General features: G+C 40.4%; 1 protein-coding gene and 1 pseudogene across 1 annotated transcript in view; one reads left to right on the forward strand and one right to left on the reverse strand.

Moving 5' to 3' along the window:
- The window catches only part of LOC131685554 (diacylglycerol lipase-alpha), a 112899-nt gene that overhangs the window by 36787 nt on the left and 62338 nt on the right, over nt 1-13774 (forward strand).
- Nucleotides 1342-2222, reverse strand: LOC131693276 (large ribosomal subunit protein eL8-like; annotated as a pseudogene).

Below are 13774 nucleotides of genomic sequence, written 5' to 3' on the forward strand. Positions count from 1 at the left end.
GCAAATCCTACAGATAACTCATTTGTGTTGTTAAGTTCATAAATATTATTAACGTTTACTTCGTATAGTAGGTCAGAATCATGATCGTGGACACTACCGGATATTATCAGCTATGAGAACTGTGTGATAATGTCCCAGACCGAAACGTCCACAAAAGGTGAGGCATAAAATGATGTAGCCCTTTCGTTAACACGTATCTGATGTGAAGCTATGTACCCAAGTACCCAAGCTATGTAGATATAATCTGTCCTTATAGCACGACAACATGGATTTTTAGTAGCTGTATATTGCATTATTGAATGTACCAATCTGCATTTCTGTTCCAAGTGACATCCTCTAGAGCAGTGATTCTTAACCTGGGGTCCTCGGATCTCTAGGGGGCGGCAAAGAAAAATACATTTTCCGAGTGCATAATGAAATTTAAAGTCTTGGTACCTAACAAACTGAAAATAATATTTTGATAGCACGCATAATCGATGTTTATCCGTGGGGGTTCGCAGCAACCCAGGCTGATTTCTAAGAGGTCCGTCGTACAAAAAAGGTTGAGAACCGCTGCTCTAGAGAACCTATAGTTGTAGCATTATTCCAACTCATCGCTAAGTGCAGTGAACACTAGAAATGCTCGGAGCTGACATCTCCGTGCAGTTTCTGATGGCGTTTTTTCTTGACCATATGTTTTGACAGCAGTTGGAGTTAAAACCTGACTCAGTTTTGCTTCATGCAAAAACGACATTTTTTTATAAAAATTGCATACGCCGTGAACAATATATCTACTCGTCATACGAGCAGCAATTTGCATACATACACGGTTATTTAAATTAAACACTTGAAACATAAAACAGTAATCCAATATACAAATATCAATAATTAAATGATTGTGTCAGAATGTAATTATTTGCGCGACAAAGGCACGTAGAGATGAAGGTTAATAAAATTTATGGAAAAAACATGAAATGAAACGTTTAAGTATTTTTATCCTGAATTTCTTTAAAAAGTACCGCTAACGAGTTACTTAACTCGCCATTATCACTCGATTAGTCTCCGAATATTCCTTTAATTCCCGTTTTATGATCCAAGATACTTGAGGCAGCGAGCGCCGATTCAGTTGCATTCGTTTTTATCGTCAACGGACGATAGTTTCCCTGCCCTTCTTTCTGATGCTTTTGAGTGTGACCTTTGAAATGCAGTATCAGAAATAACACAGACAACGCACAAAAACTATCTTACGTTTATCTTTTCCAGATTTTATTCTCTCTTAACCACAGCTGATTCTTCCGCAAATGAAAGAAATCAGCCTTACACAATATTATGCACCTAAGCATACATTGAATCGACACACCCATCAAACTATTGAGCTTACAGCGTCTTCTGTGTCAATTCCCGCGCCTTGGCCCTCTTGAGCTTGGCGATGCGAGCCATACTCTTCGGACCAAGCAGACCACCTCCCCAGTGTTTCCATCAGTTTGGACAGATTGGCCCGGTCCGAATTGCCAACCTGGGTAAGTGCAATGCAGGTACAAGTCTTGCGATACACTAGCGTTCCCAAACGAGATTTGCTCTTGATAATACAGTATGGGATTCCCATCTTGCGGCACAGAGCGGGCAGATAGATGACCAACTCAATTGGGTCCACATCATGAGCGATAACAACCAGCTGAGCTTTCTTCTGCTCTACTAGTTTTACCACGGTGTTAGCACCCTGGCGCAGCTGATTGCCCTTCTTCGCCGGTGGTTCAGGATTGCCGGCAGCCTTTGCCTCGGCCTTAGCCTTCAGGCGCTGGATTTTAGCGATCTGATTCTCCGGACGATACTTTTCCAACAGCTTGAACAACTGCTGGGCGGTATGTTTATCCAAAGCCTGCGAGAACTGGTTAATCGGTGGCGGAATCTTCAGGCGCTTTTGTAGAACTGCCTTATGTCGCTGAATGCGAATGTATTTCGGCCAACGGACGAACCGGGACAGATCACGCTTCGGCTGCACATTCTGACCGATGCCGAAGTTCTTGACGCATTTCTCAAACAGCGGATTAACCACTTTCTTAAACTCAACCTTCTTGACGGCCAGAGGAAAAAATCTTTGAACACATGCTACAAAACTAGCTTGTAGCAAATGTACGAAGAATTTTTTTCGCTTCGCATTCAGTCGAAAAAGCTCAATATCACGAAGTTCATAATAGTTGTTTTTTCATACTTCTCATTTTCAATAATTCGCATCTACCCATTCTCGAAGTAGTGGAAGCGGAGCTCAAAAAATCACCGTCATGCGAATATAGGAAGAAATTACGATTAACTCGCGCATATTTTCTTTATTCACTAAAGAGTACTAATAGGATTCAATTCGCATCCACCTAAAATCCTACATTAGGTTACTTTTTAGGAACGACATGATATATCCAACCAACTGCCCAGTCGCAGCGTCTGACAAAGTAGAAACAGATCCGGCTACCGTTCAGCATCAACATTTTCCACCACTTCAAGTCTGTTTTGATGTTGCATTATTCTCCTTGCAGAGCTGGCATACAATCGGCCACTGCTATTTAGAGAAACTACCAGAACAGTACCACCGTACCAAATGGCAGTGGGCCGAGTTTCTTCCCGCTGACGTCCTCAGACGTTGTGGTGAACGGATCGACGACCAAAGCAATGGGTTGAGATTCTTCCACAGACTGCGTAGCAAATAATTCGGCTAACGACACAGCGTCAACAAGATCACCAGGCAAAGTCACAGAGTATTGTTTTATTATCAGACGTAAATGTGAAATCCTCCGGATTCTCGCAGATGCTTTTTTCGATACAGACTTGTTTCAGCAGATTTGAATGATTCGCAACTATCCGATAGCCTCGGTCCTGTTTCCAACTGCTTCTATAAGGGATATATTCGACTAAAGAACTTCATGTAAACATAGCATGGTTGCTATATAGCAACTGAAAATAAAATAAACAGAGAAGTGTTGCTGAAGAACTTCTTTTTTGTACGCTTCGAGGGGCAACTCAATATGCTGGTAACTGGTGGTAAATAACTCGGACACTTTTTTTTATCAGGAGGTTGTATGAAGTGTCACGTCGTGTCGTTGGCTACACCGTTACTCTGAAAGGTTACAATCTCGCCCACATTGGGTGGAAGAAACTGTTTATTAGTAACGTTTAATCACGACTCACCGTTGACTGCACGATTGCGAGTTGTTTTCCGATGTCCCGATGACAGTTGACGATTTTCCAGGTGCTTGCGCAAAATCAACTCGCGACGTTGCTTTTCAGGTGACGCCATTTTTTCCAATTTTCGAAAAACTGACAGCTATAAAAATGCAGTGTAAACAATACACTCTCAACTACTCCTAGACAAAATAATAATCAAGAGAAAATATCCAATGGGTTATTTTCTACAGCGTTTTTTCCGTGATGCAATTTGACACCCTTTAACCGATCTGCCAAAACCAACTAATTTTTGCTCGTTCTCTCCCATACAAAAAATAAAACATCTGTTCCACAAGGGTCATTAAATTAACACCATCACACAAACAAATTGCTTCGATAACAGCAAAAGGTCAAATGGATCGATTTATCCTCAATTTGGGGCTTGGCTTGGGAGGAAATACGGTAGACAGTTAGCACCTGATGGAGAAAATTGCTTTGGGAGATGGCAGAAAAAATCAATTGTGACACGGGACCTTCCAAACGGATTGGTTAAAGGTAGTGAGAGATTGGACTCATAAAAGCCACCTGCTTTCAACAATAAAGCGGGACTGTTCGGCATTTGTAGCGGATTGCTTGTTCCAGACTTTGTCTGTTTCAACAATAGCCTCCTAGGTCAAGCGGTGTGCTGTTGCCATATAGTGTGGACATTGAATGGGACTTTTTTCAATTGGAAACATTTTTTTTTTCTTTTTTTTTCCTTTTTTATTAACGACTTAGAGTGAGTCAATCTTTTTCCTTTTTTATATTGTAACGACATATAATTAGCAAGGGACTGGAAGGTGAAGTATTTTTCAAATATTAAGAGCCATAGTACTCAAGGGAGAGCAAGGATTTGAAGTAAGAAAGTTTAGAAAAGCGTGGAGTAGGGTCAATGAACAAGCTTAGAGTTTCCCGGTTACTTAGCTTTTTGTCTTCTGCAGCGCAGTAGTCAGGATCTTTTGGCATTAAACGCGAATCACCTGAGTCTGCGGCATGTCCGGACAAGCGTAAAGTCAATTTAATGACCTATGCTGTCGGAGCCGACATGGTCGAACATGGAATCTGTTCTCTGTGACAGTATACACACCTAAATAACATTTGTACATCCTACGAAAGTCCGGCACAAACTTCTCTTTCACTGTAGGTTTGTTTGAATCTACCGCCCTATATTCTGCACAATTCCGCTCGGATTAGATACTAGCTATGAAGATGAAAACAACTTTCATCCGAGCGAGTTGACTAAAGGAGTATGCCTACCAGCTAGACACCACCTCCGGCGGGACCTATTCGGACTCCGGCTGCTGTGCCTATACACTGCTGTCATCAAAAAAAAAAGAAAAGAAAAAGAAGGAATTCCGTTCTCGTTAATTTTTACTGACATTCCACCACTGCCTCTTCCGGCGGACGGCGGCGGTGCGGTCCTGCCTATACAGCACACTTGTATAAACCCGTCCGTCTTTGTCCGTTTGTCTGTTAACCAACCGGAACAAAACAGTAACGAACAGTGACGCACGCAAAACCATCTTTTGCTTCCTACATGTGGTTTTGTGCTTGAGCTCGTTATCCCCGTTTCTGTTGGTGGTATTCTTGAGTGAGCGGCAATGGATGTAATTAAAGGTTGTTTTTCATTTTATGTTTCATTAGAGTGCCTCGTCATATGCCAATTTCCAGCACAGCGCTTTTTGAGTTTCTTCTGGTGGTACCAAATGACTGCAGATTATGGAGGCGAATGGTTGTTTCTTGGTTTTGCGCATAGCTTTTAATGTTTGTATAGTCATTTGTATGAGAAAACTTCTTTTAGGCATTTGAGCATATTTAGATCACTACTTCACTCATAGGGACGATCCATAAATGACGTAGCATTTTTGAGTGATTTTTAACACCCCCCTGCCCCATCGTAGCATTTCGTCACAATCCTCTAAATACCCCCTGGTAATTACGTAGCTTGACGGTAATTCTCCCCCCTCCTTGTCTCCGAAAAATATAAGCAAAAATAAAAAACGGTGTTAGTTATTCCCCTTTCAAAAAGCTACGTAGCATGACATGACCCCCTACCCCCTGTCATCACACATCATCACAAAATACAATACTCCCCCCTCCCCCATATAATGCTACGTCATTTATGGATGATACCATACCGACGAACCGATACTGTAAAAAGATTGTCCAGAATGTGGTAAACAATTTCACCGAAAACAGTAACTTAACGATGTTCAGATGGAAAAGTCCAATAAAAAGATTTTTTGTTGTTTCTGTCAATACTGCAAATCTACTAAAAACACCAGTATTTCAATCCTACATAAATCAATACTTTTTGGTGCATACTTGGCATTTTCGCTTGTACTGTTTACATGGACTTAGAAAAATTTGTGGACGACTAGATTCGCTCGAAGAAAATCCTAAAGAATTTTTCTAAGTCCATGTAAACAGTACAAGCGAACTGTCAAAAATGAACACGCTGTTCATTTGTGACGTCAGCGTAGAGTATTCAATATCGTACAATAATATTCATTTCACTAATTATCTTATTACCGGTAAAGCATATAAAACCAAAATTATCATCACTTACTTTGTGCCAGGGCTTACTTTGATGCGTTTAATTCATTGCTGAACGTTCACTTCGTGTAATAATCGGAGACGAATGAAAATCTGCATGGATGAATGGCTGGTTTGTTCGTTTGACGTTTTCAGCTGCGTCACTAAATATTGAAATTGAATGCGGTTGTATATGATAAATTTTCATTCAATGAATTTGAATATTTATAACTCTGGCAGTGACAACGAGACGGTGCTAGTGAAATCGATTACGTGACCTCACCTGGTGGCTAAATCTACTCCTGTACGAAACAATTCACTTGGAAACATGGAGCTACCAGTTCTGGTTTCAATCAAGAAATTGATCTTTTATCTTCTATCCCAACAAACTACTATAGCAGCCTCGTGGGACACACGAAACCCATTCGACATCAGGGAAATAAGCACTGAAGGCAGTAAAATGCTACGTGCAGTGCGTCTCACTCGAACTGCGGAAACTAGATACATATTCAGCACCAGGGATGGGAATTATCATTCATTCGCATGATTCTTGGCGAATCCGCTCATTGCTTTGACAGCAGCCAGTCGTTCATTCACGATCCGACTAAAACTCTCCAAAAGAACACAACTGAACGTAGGTAGAGATGAACTTCCGAAGATGTGAGCCAAGTAAAAGAATGACACATACTATGTTGAATGAAGAAGATAGTGTTCTTCATTCGCGGATTGAATCGGAAGATTTATACTGTAAACATTCACAAGTGAATCAACTTTTAGTTCACAAATGAATGTGACATTGTATTCTCTGGTTGGGTTAGGTCAACTTTATAGTGTAAATGTACACTATTATCAATGTTGAGAAGTAGATTGCACTACAATCCACTTGAAATTGATATTGTGATATGCACGGAATCGTTTTAAGTTATTTTTTTCCACCAGCACATTGCAAACTACTTACTCAACAATAAGAAATCACCAAGTGAAAATTTCATAGGTCTATAAACAAGAACGACAAGTTTTTTTTATTAGAACGATCCGGTGAATGTTTTGAAATGAATCTTTGTGAATGAAAGAATGCATTCAATTGCGATCCTTTCTGCTTTCATTCAAAACACTACGTATGCGATGGAGAATGAATCATAGCCGGGCGCTGTCACTTTTTTTCAGTTCTGTGTTTTGCTTCTCGCTTTCGCACGAACGCGTAAAGTACGATTCAGACGATACATCAGCTTCCGTTAACGTCAACGGAACGTCACCGTTCCGTCAGGATAAGTTACATGCAGTTAAATGGAGGCATTCACACACAACATCAACGGCACGGAACGTTTTGACGTACGGCATGTGTGAACGGGCACAACAGAAAAGTATTAAACTTATCCTGACGGAACGGTGACGTTTCGTTGACGTTGACGGAAGCTGATGTATCGTCTGAATCGTACTTAACTCTGCACAAGAAGGGTTGCCGAGATCGGGTTTCACAGTAATAGCATGTTGGTGAATGATTTCAAATTGATCGTTTCGTGAAATGATTTTTCCCATGCCTGTTCAGCACTGCTGACAGGTACATGATCTCGAAATCCGAATCCGTGAGCACTCTTCTCCATTGTCCTAAAATGCTTAACTAGCACAATTTGTCCCAATTTGCTCCATAGCTCTTGTCAATCCTGGTCTATTTATCTTTCCATTTGTTAAATTACATGTGTAAATGACAGATTTTTACTCTGTTGACTTATCAATATTTAAAATGATGCCCCGGTTCCGTTTGGCTTCCATATGCAAAAAAAAAATAAAAACGACTTTGGGAAGTTTAGCACTTTGGAATCATTCGAATTTAAACGACTTCCATTTTTTGCTCGTGTTACTAAATCACTACACACTATCGATCTTTAAATGTCTACGATACAGTCGTGATTCGCTGGTTGGACATTTTTTAACTGGACCGCTTTTTGGTTGGACCTCCGCTAGTTGGACCATTGTCCAACTGAAAAGCATCTGAATGTCAAAATCTTATGTCAAATTTACTTTGACAATCAATCTGACAATTATTAGAGATGTGAATAGATGCAATTACACTACTAACGTCTCCTTTGGAGAGTTTTTGTGACATCTGTCAGTCGGTCCAACTAACGAATCAAATTCGTTAGTTTGGACAGAGGTGTGGCCCAACCAGCGAATCACTACTGTATACATTTGGAAAGAAAAAAAGAATTTTGTCAATTGGGTCATTAAGCTATATAGTTTTCCGTTCCATTCGATAAATTTTAGGTCCAATATACATAATATAACATGATTTCGAAAAAAATTTCTTGGTAATACGTAAAAACGATTTCTCGACAAACATATGATTACGACCTAAAAGCCAACTGTCAAAATCCACTTTGAATGGAAATTCCGGACAAACCGTTACACGCCAATCACAGATGTTGGTAGTAAACGAAAGAGGAAAGTTTTCTCTTTCATAAACTGTTGTGGACTGTGTTCGACTAATAACGGTTTGTCTGGAATTTCCATTCAAAGTGGATTTTGACAGTTGGCTTTTAGGCCGTAATCATATGTTTGTCGAGATTTCTTTGTTTTTAAAATAAACCTTATGTAAACATAGACAACCATACATAGGAAAACTGCGGTTGTTTATATCTGCCCTATCATGACAACACCCAAAATGAACAAAAACTATATACATTGAATGGAGTTTATGTCAAATAAAAATAACCCTGCGGGAAAACCGAAAATACACGTGTTCATTTTTTCTGACAGGGCATCATTTGTCGTGAAATTCGATCTGTCAAATGCTGCTGATAGTGTCAAATCAAGAATGTCAACATATTTCTTTATTTTAAATTTAAAATTTGTTTTCACGTTTCCTGAGTTGGGAAAAAACCCAAGTTGAATGTGTGCTAATTATTTACTTTAACTGAATTTGTCAATAAAACTAACTAAAAACTGTTCTTCTAAATTTTCAGGTTTTCGTATGTTTTATTTACAGTAAGGTTTTTTTTTTTTTTTTTTTCGAGAGTTGTCCTACTGGAGCTGTAGAGCTAGGTTCTCGGAAGGGCTCCCCGTCAGAATCACATACTACAATTTGCAGACGAGACAGGCAATGTCGCCCAATAAAACACTGCAATAGGCCAATTGTAGCGGGCCGTGATTCTGAATGTGATATTCTTTGTACGGTTTAGGCATGTGCGGGCGTAGGGACTCGGAATCGCGTGTATCATCGCGAAGGGCTCGAATATTTGTACGTTATTGTGCTCGATCGCGTGTGCGTTTGTATGTCGCGTGTGCTAACGTGTAACTTCGCGTGCATAAATTCTATTTCATAACCGTGTGCCTTTCGCATATTCGCGTGTGTTCTAGAATGATCGCGCGCGGACCGTGAATCTGATACTTAATTTTTTGTGTACGGTTCAGATTCCAGAAGGAAGTGGGCTCTTCCATATCATTAGAGATCCCAATTATGTCGTCGTAGAACGCGTGGTCTAGTGGATATGAGCTTTATTTTTTTTTGTTGATTGGTCCAACTGAATGTATGGACCTAAATTGCTAGAATAAAGGTTAAAGATTTCCGGACGTGACCGATTCATAATCGCGCATTTGCGGCTTTGCGTTTGAGATCGCGTTTGTAACTTCGTAAGTACTAAAACGTTCACACAATTGCCGCAGTGTTATCAAGTTTACGCGATCGCGGGCATAGGTGTGCGTAGATGATCGCGAAGGGCTTAAGCGTTCGTATGTTGACGTGTTTGTCGCGTGTATGTGACGTCGCGTGTATAAATTCGATTTTGAAACCCTGCGGCGATTTATATATTCGCGGACCGTCATTCTGATCTTTAGTTTTCGGTGTACGGATCACATTCTGACAGGGAGAGTGTTACCCCATATCACTAGAGTTTCCGGTCATGTCGCCATGGAACGTTTTGTCTAGTGGATATGGTAGTTATTTTTCAATTTTATTATTTTTTTAATAATTAACAAGGACCTAGATTGTTTGTACCGAGGATAGATACTTCCGGACGATCCCGATTCATGATGGCGCGAGCGCGGGAGTTTGTAGGTTGACACTTGAGATCGTGTTGGTAAGTTTGAGTGCTGAGATTTTCACCTTATCACCGGGGTGTAATCATGTTTGCGAGTTCGTAGGCTGCTTGGAAAATCGCGAGGGGCTCTAACGTTTGTGCGCTGACGTGATTTTGTAACGTGTGTTCTTGAATGGTTGCGCGAACAGTGAGTCTGATATTAAATTTTCAGTGCGCGGTTTGAATTCTGGCAGAGAGTGGGATCGTTTGTATCGATAGGGTTCCCTGTCATGTCGCCATGAGACGTGTTGTCTAATAGGTATGGGCGTATTTTCTTAATTGGTCCAGCTGAAGGCATGGACCTAGGCTTCTAGGATCAAGGATAGACTTTCGGACGTGACCGATTCGTAATCGCGTGCACGATGGCATTTTTGTAGGTTCCCGCTGAGACCGCGTTTGAGAATGTGTGAGTGTTAAGACGTTCACTATCACCATCGTTGTTGATTCAGCTGAAGGCGGGTGTAGAATGGCAGTATAGGACTCGAAAAGAAGAAATAAAAGACAATATATGAGAGACGTAATAGATTAGATAGGTACAAGATACAGCTGAAGTTATGATCATCACATGAGACATACATTAGTACTTCAAACACTACTAATACTTGAATAGCCAATCACCACACATAGCACATCCTTTCTCAATTATCTATTTGTTACTGGTTGATTGTTGGTTATGAGCTGGTGAATAGAGGAAAGGTATAGAACAGACAAAAGGCTCATATCAGCCCTCCCGGCCTCCTCGACACACCACTATCGAGGCGTATTGTAATCAACATCTTGAAGCGGGCTTCTTATATAAATCAAATCCTCAGTAGTCATAATGTTTGGTGGATTATTAACATGAGAACTAATTAACCTCTAGTAGTAGAACTTGGTGCAAATAAAAACTAAAAAGAGCGAAGGTTCTTATATTTAGATAACTCTATTGAATATATTGTGGCTTGATGATGTTTACAATACCGTCAATCCCATCAACCTGCGAGAGGGATTTTATTTACAGTAAGGTTTTTACACAAAATTGTACCACCTTTTATTAAAGTGTCATTCATCCCATAAGAAATACATTGCGACGAATCGTGCGCCGTATAGCGCTACGAATCTTGCTACGACGAAAAATAATTATCGCGTCTCCTTTGGAAAAGTACGGATCAAACTTTTGAATACGCACGCTTAGATCAAGCATTTTCATAAACTAAGAAAGTGATTTGTTTGCCTCCAGACTCGCCGTGTGAACAAATTGTTTTCCTCCAAAGTTGAACGTCATTGTTTTTAACATTGCTGGGCACACTGAGTTAGCCCAATTGACTAATCCATGTGCAGTTGTATTAGTGCAAGATTGAGGTTAAATCGGGTGGAATTTTTGCCAAATGAGGGTAAATCAGGTGGAGAATCGCTGTGTGTGTGTCCTATTTCGTATACATATTCATACACATTGCAACTGTGCTGGTGTCCTAGTCGTCAAATAAGTCAATAGACGATTGTGCTGAATGTGCCGAACCTCCACTGACAATGCTGCGAATCGGCGATGGTTATAGCCTAAGAGAAGAGACGACAACAGGCTTCTTGCTCTTCTTAATTTTCTCGACTTGGCCTTGCCGTAAATCTGAAGACAACAAGCGTTAATCGTTGCCAGATTCCCTTTGAATGCTTCTTACAATTGCCGAAAATAATTGTACCTGAAAGATCACACCTCTACCAAGAATTTACAATGCTAGCTGCATTTAAAAATTAAATTAAATATTTATTCATGTCTCTCTTAACAATACACGTAACTATATCGTCATTCAGGTCTTTTATTCAATTTGCATGTGTATGAAAAATAGCCAGACTAGATTCAGCAGCACTGTTTTCCATCCCGATTGTAAATATAATGAACGCTTATGACTGGCAAAATGACCAATCAGAAGCTGGTTCAATATTGAGGTTAGGACTGGATCAAATTAGATACGCGATTGTCTTCTCTTCTCTTAGGTTATAGCTATAGTTATCCTCCAGGGAAAGAAAGGCGGAGAGAATGACAAAATGGCAATCTTCAAATCCATTCTCGACAAACATGTCAAATGGTCCTAAGTTCAAATGAGAGCCTCTCTTTGTTTACTTTCTCTTTCGATTATTACGGCGTCATCTTAAAACTTTTCAATGTTGTTTCAGGATATATCGAAAAACTCTGATGTCGACTAGCTTATTCTGCTAAGAGTTGAGTAACAAACGTATAAACTGCCGAGTTATTAGCGAAACAGAAATTAAACAAAGAGAAACTGTCATTTGCAGTTAGGACCATTTGATATGTTTGGCTAGCATTGTTAAAATCTAGCAGTGCTCCCAAAAAAGGTAGATTGGCTCGGCAGGTCCAAAGACGATGCATTAAATATAGACACGCGGAGAGAAAAACAGTGAATTTGGCTGCACGGTTTATCAAGTTGTTTTGTCTGCTAGTTTTGACAACCAGGAGTTTTGTGTAAACAGCGAGTGACTTGTTGTTTCAGCGATGCCACATGTTTTTGTGAAATGTCTGTAGAAGAATAATTAAAATGTCTGTAAAAGTCTGTAGATGTAAATCCTATTTACAGTAGGTTATTACTTTGAAAGTAACTTGAAATTAGTAAACTATTGTGAAGGAATCATTCGTATTCGGATCAAATTATTCTAGTGCGATTTTGTTAAACACTGTTGCTCTTTTAAAAGTCTGTAGATTTCTGATTACGTCTGTAGGAGACCATCAAAAGTCTGTAAAATACAGACATGTCTGTAAATCTGGCATCGCTTTTTAATGAATGCTTGGCGTCATTTACCCTTCCGGCAGACGCGCTAGTGCACTGAGTGCACGCTGCTCTGAAAATCTAGCGAAATTGTCTTAGGGCACCAGCGGCTGCTCGTTCAGTGGGCCGTAAGCGCGACTTCCGGAGGGTTAACAGCAAACGGGATCAGACCTGCTGATTTTTTCAGCTACTAATTGGAGGTTTCCGAGAGCAACGGCTTACGTTCAACAGGGTATAGATTCTACATTCGTTGGGAGAGGAGTGGCGAAGCAAAGTGACGTCGTTTGAGGAAACAACTGAAGAGGAGAGGAGAGCAGTAAGTCGTTGATAGTAATGTTCAACGAGCTGAACGACGGTATGGCTACTGCGGCAGCAAACGTTATTCGTTTCATCGAGAATTGTTTGCTACTACAAATGGAACAGATGATAGTGACGTCGAAGGCCACGGAGTGTACCATCGATTGATCAAGGTGGAGTGTTTGACGGTCGCGAAGCCGTTCCAGCGGGAAAAGCTCCTACGAGCTGAACTGACTGTGGAGGCAGACACAGTTCAAATGCTAGCGGATATTCAACGATCAAGTATCCTGGCCAAGCTGACTCCGATACTGGAGAGGCGATGGGTGGCTGCGTTTGCGTACCTCGCCGCGGTGCATCATATTCAACTTCCGGATAATTTGCTACTATGACAATAAAAACTCACATTTTCACACGAAAAGTTATTTGGCACTCACGCTACTTCTCCGGATAAATACAACGTGTTATTTCTCCGGATATATAAAATCGCCGGAGAATGAGCAAATGAGTATCACGGTATCCTTTTTGCGCTCGCTGCCTTGCTGTCACTACTCCAAAACACGAAATAACAAGTCTATCGTACTTCTTTAAGTGAGTGTTGCAAAAACAGTGATCTAACTTGCAATATATTTCATCAATTGGGAACTGACCCGAGAATCACAAGCTAAGAATGCTTTTCTCATTAGTTAGACATAAAATGTCTAGTAGATGGGGTGTATGATGAAACCGGAAGAAGTCAAAAAGATTCAGATCCTCACGCATCTGATTATACAATTGACAATTCATTCGAACAGGATTTGAAAGATTGATCGGAAATTAGATGCGACCTTGATAATGGAGGAGAAGTATTGAACAGAGCTGTAGTTCATTCAATCATTCGTTTTCGAGCTCTCCATCGAGACAGAGGTTGTTTTTTCTAGTCCGTAGTGCTGTGTG

This window comes from Topomyia yanbarensis, chromosome 1 (assembly GCF_030247195.1).
Source record: "Topomyia yanbarensis strain Yona2022 chromosome 1, ASM3024719v1, whole genome shotgun sequence".
Classification (NCBI taxonomy): Eukaryota; Metazoa; Arthropoda; class Insecta; order Diptera; family Culicidae; genus Topomyia; species Topomyia yanbarensis.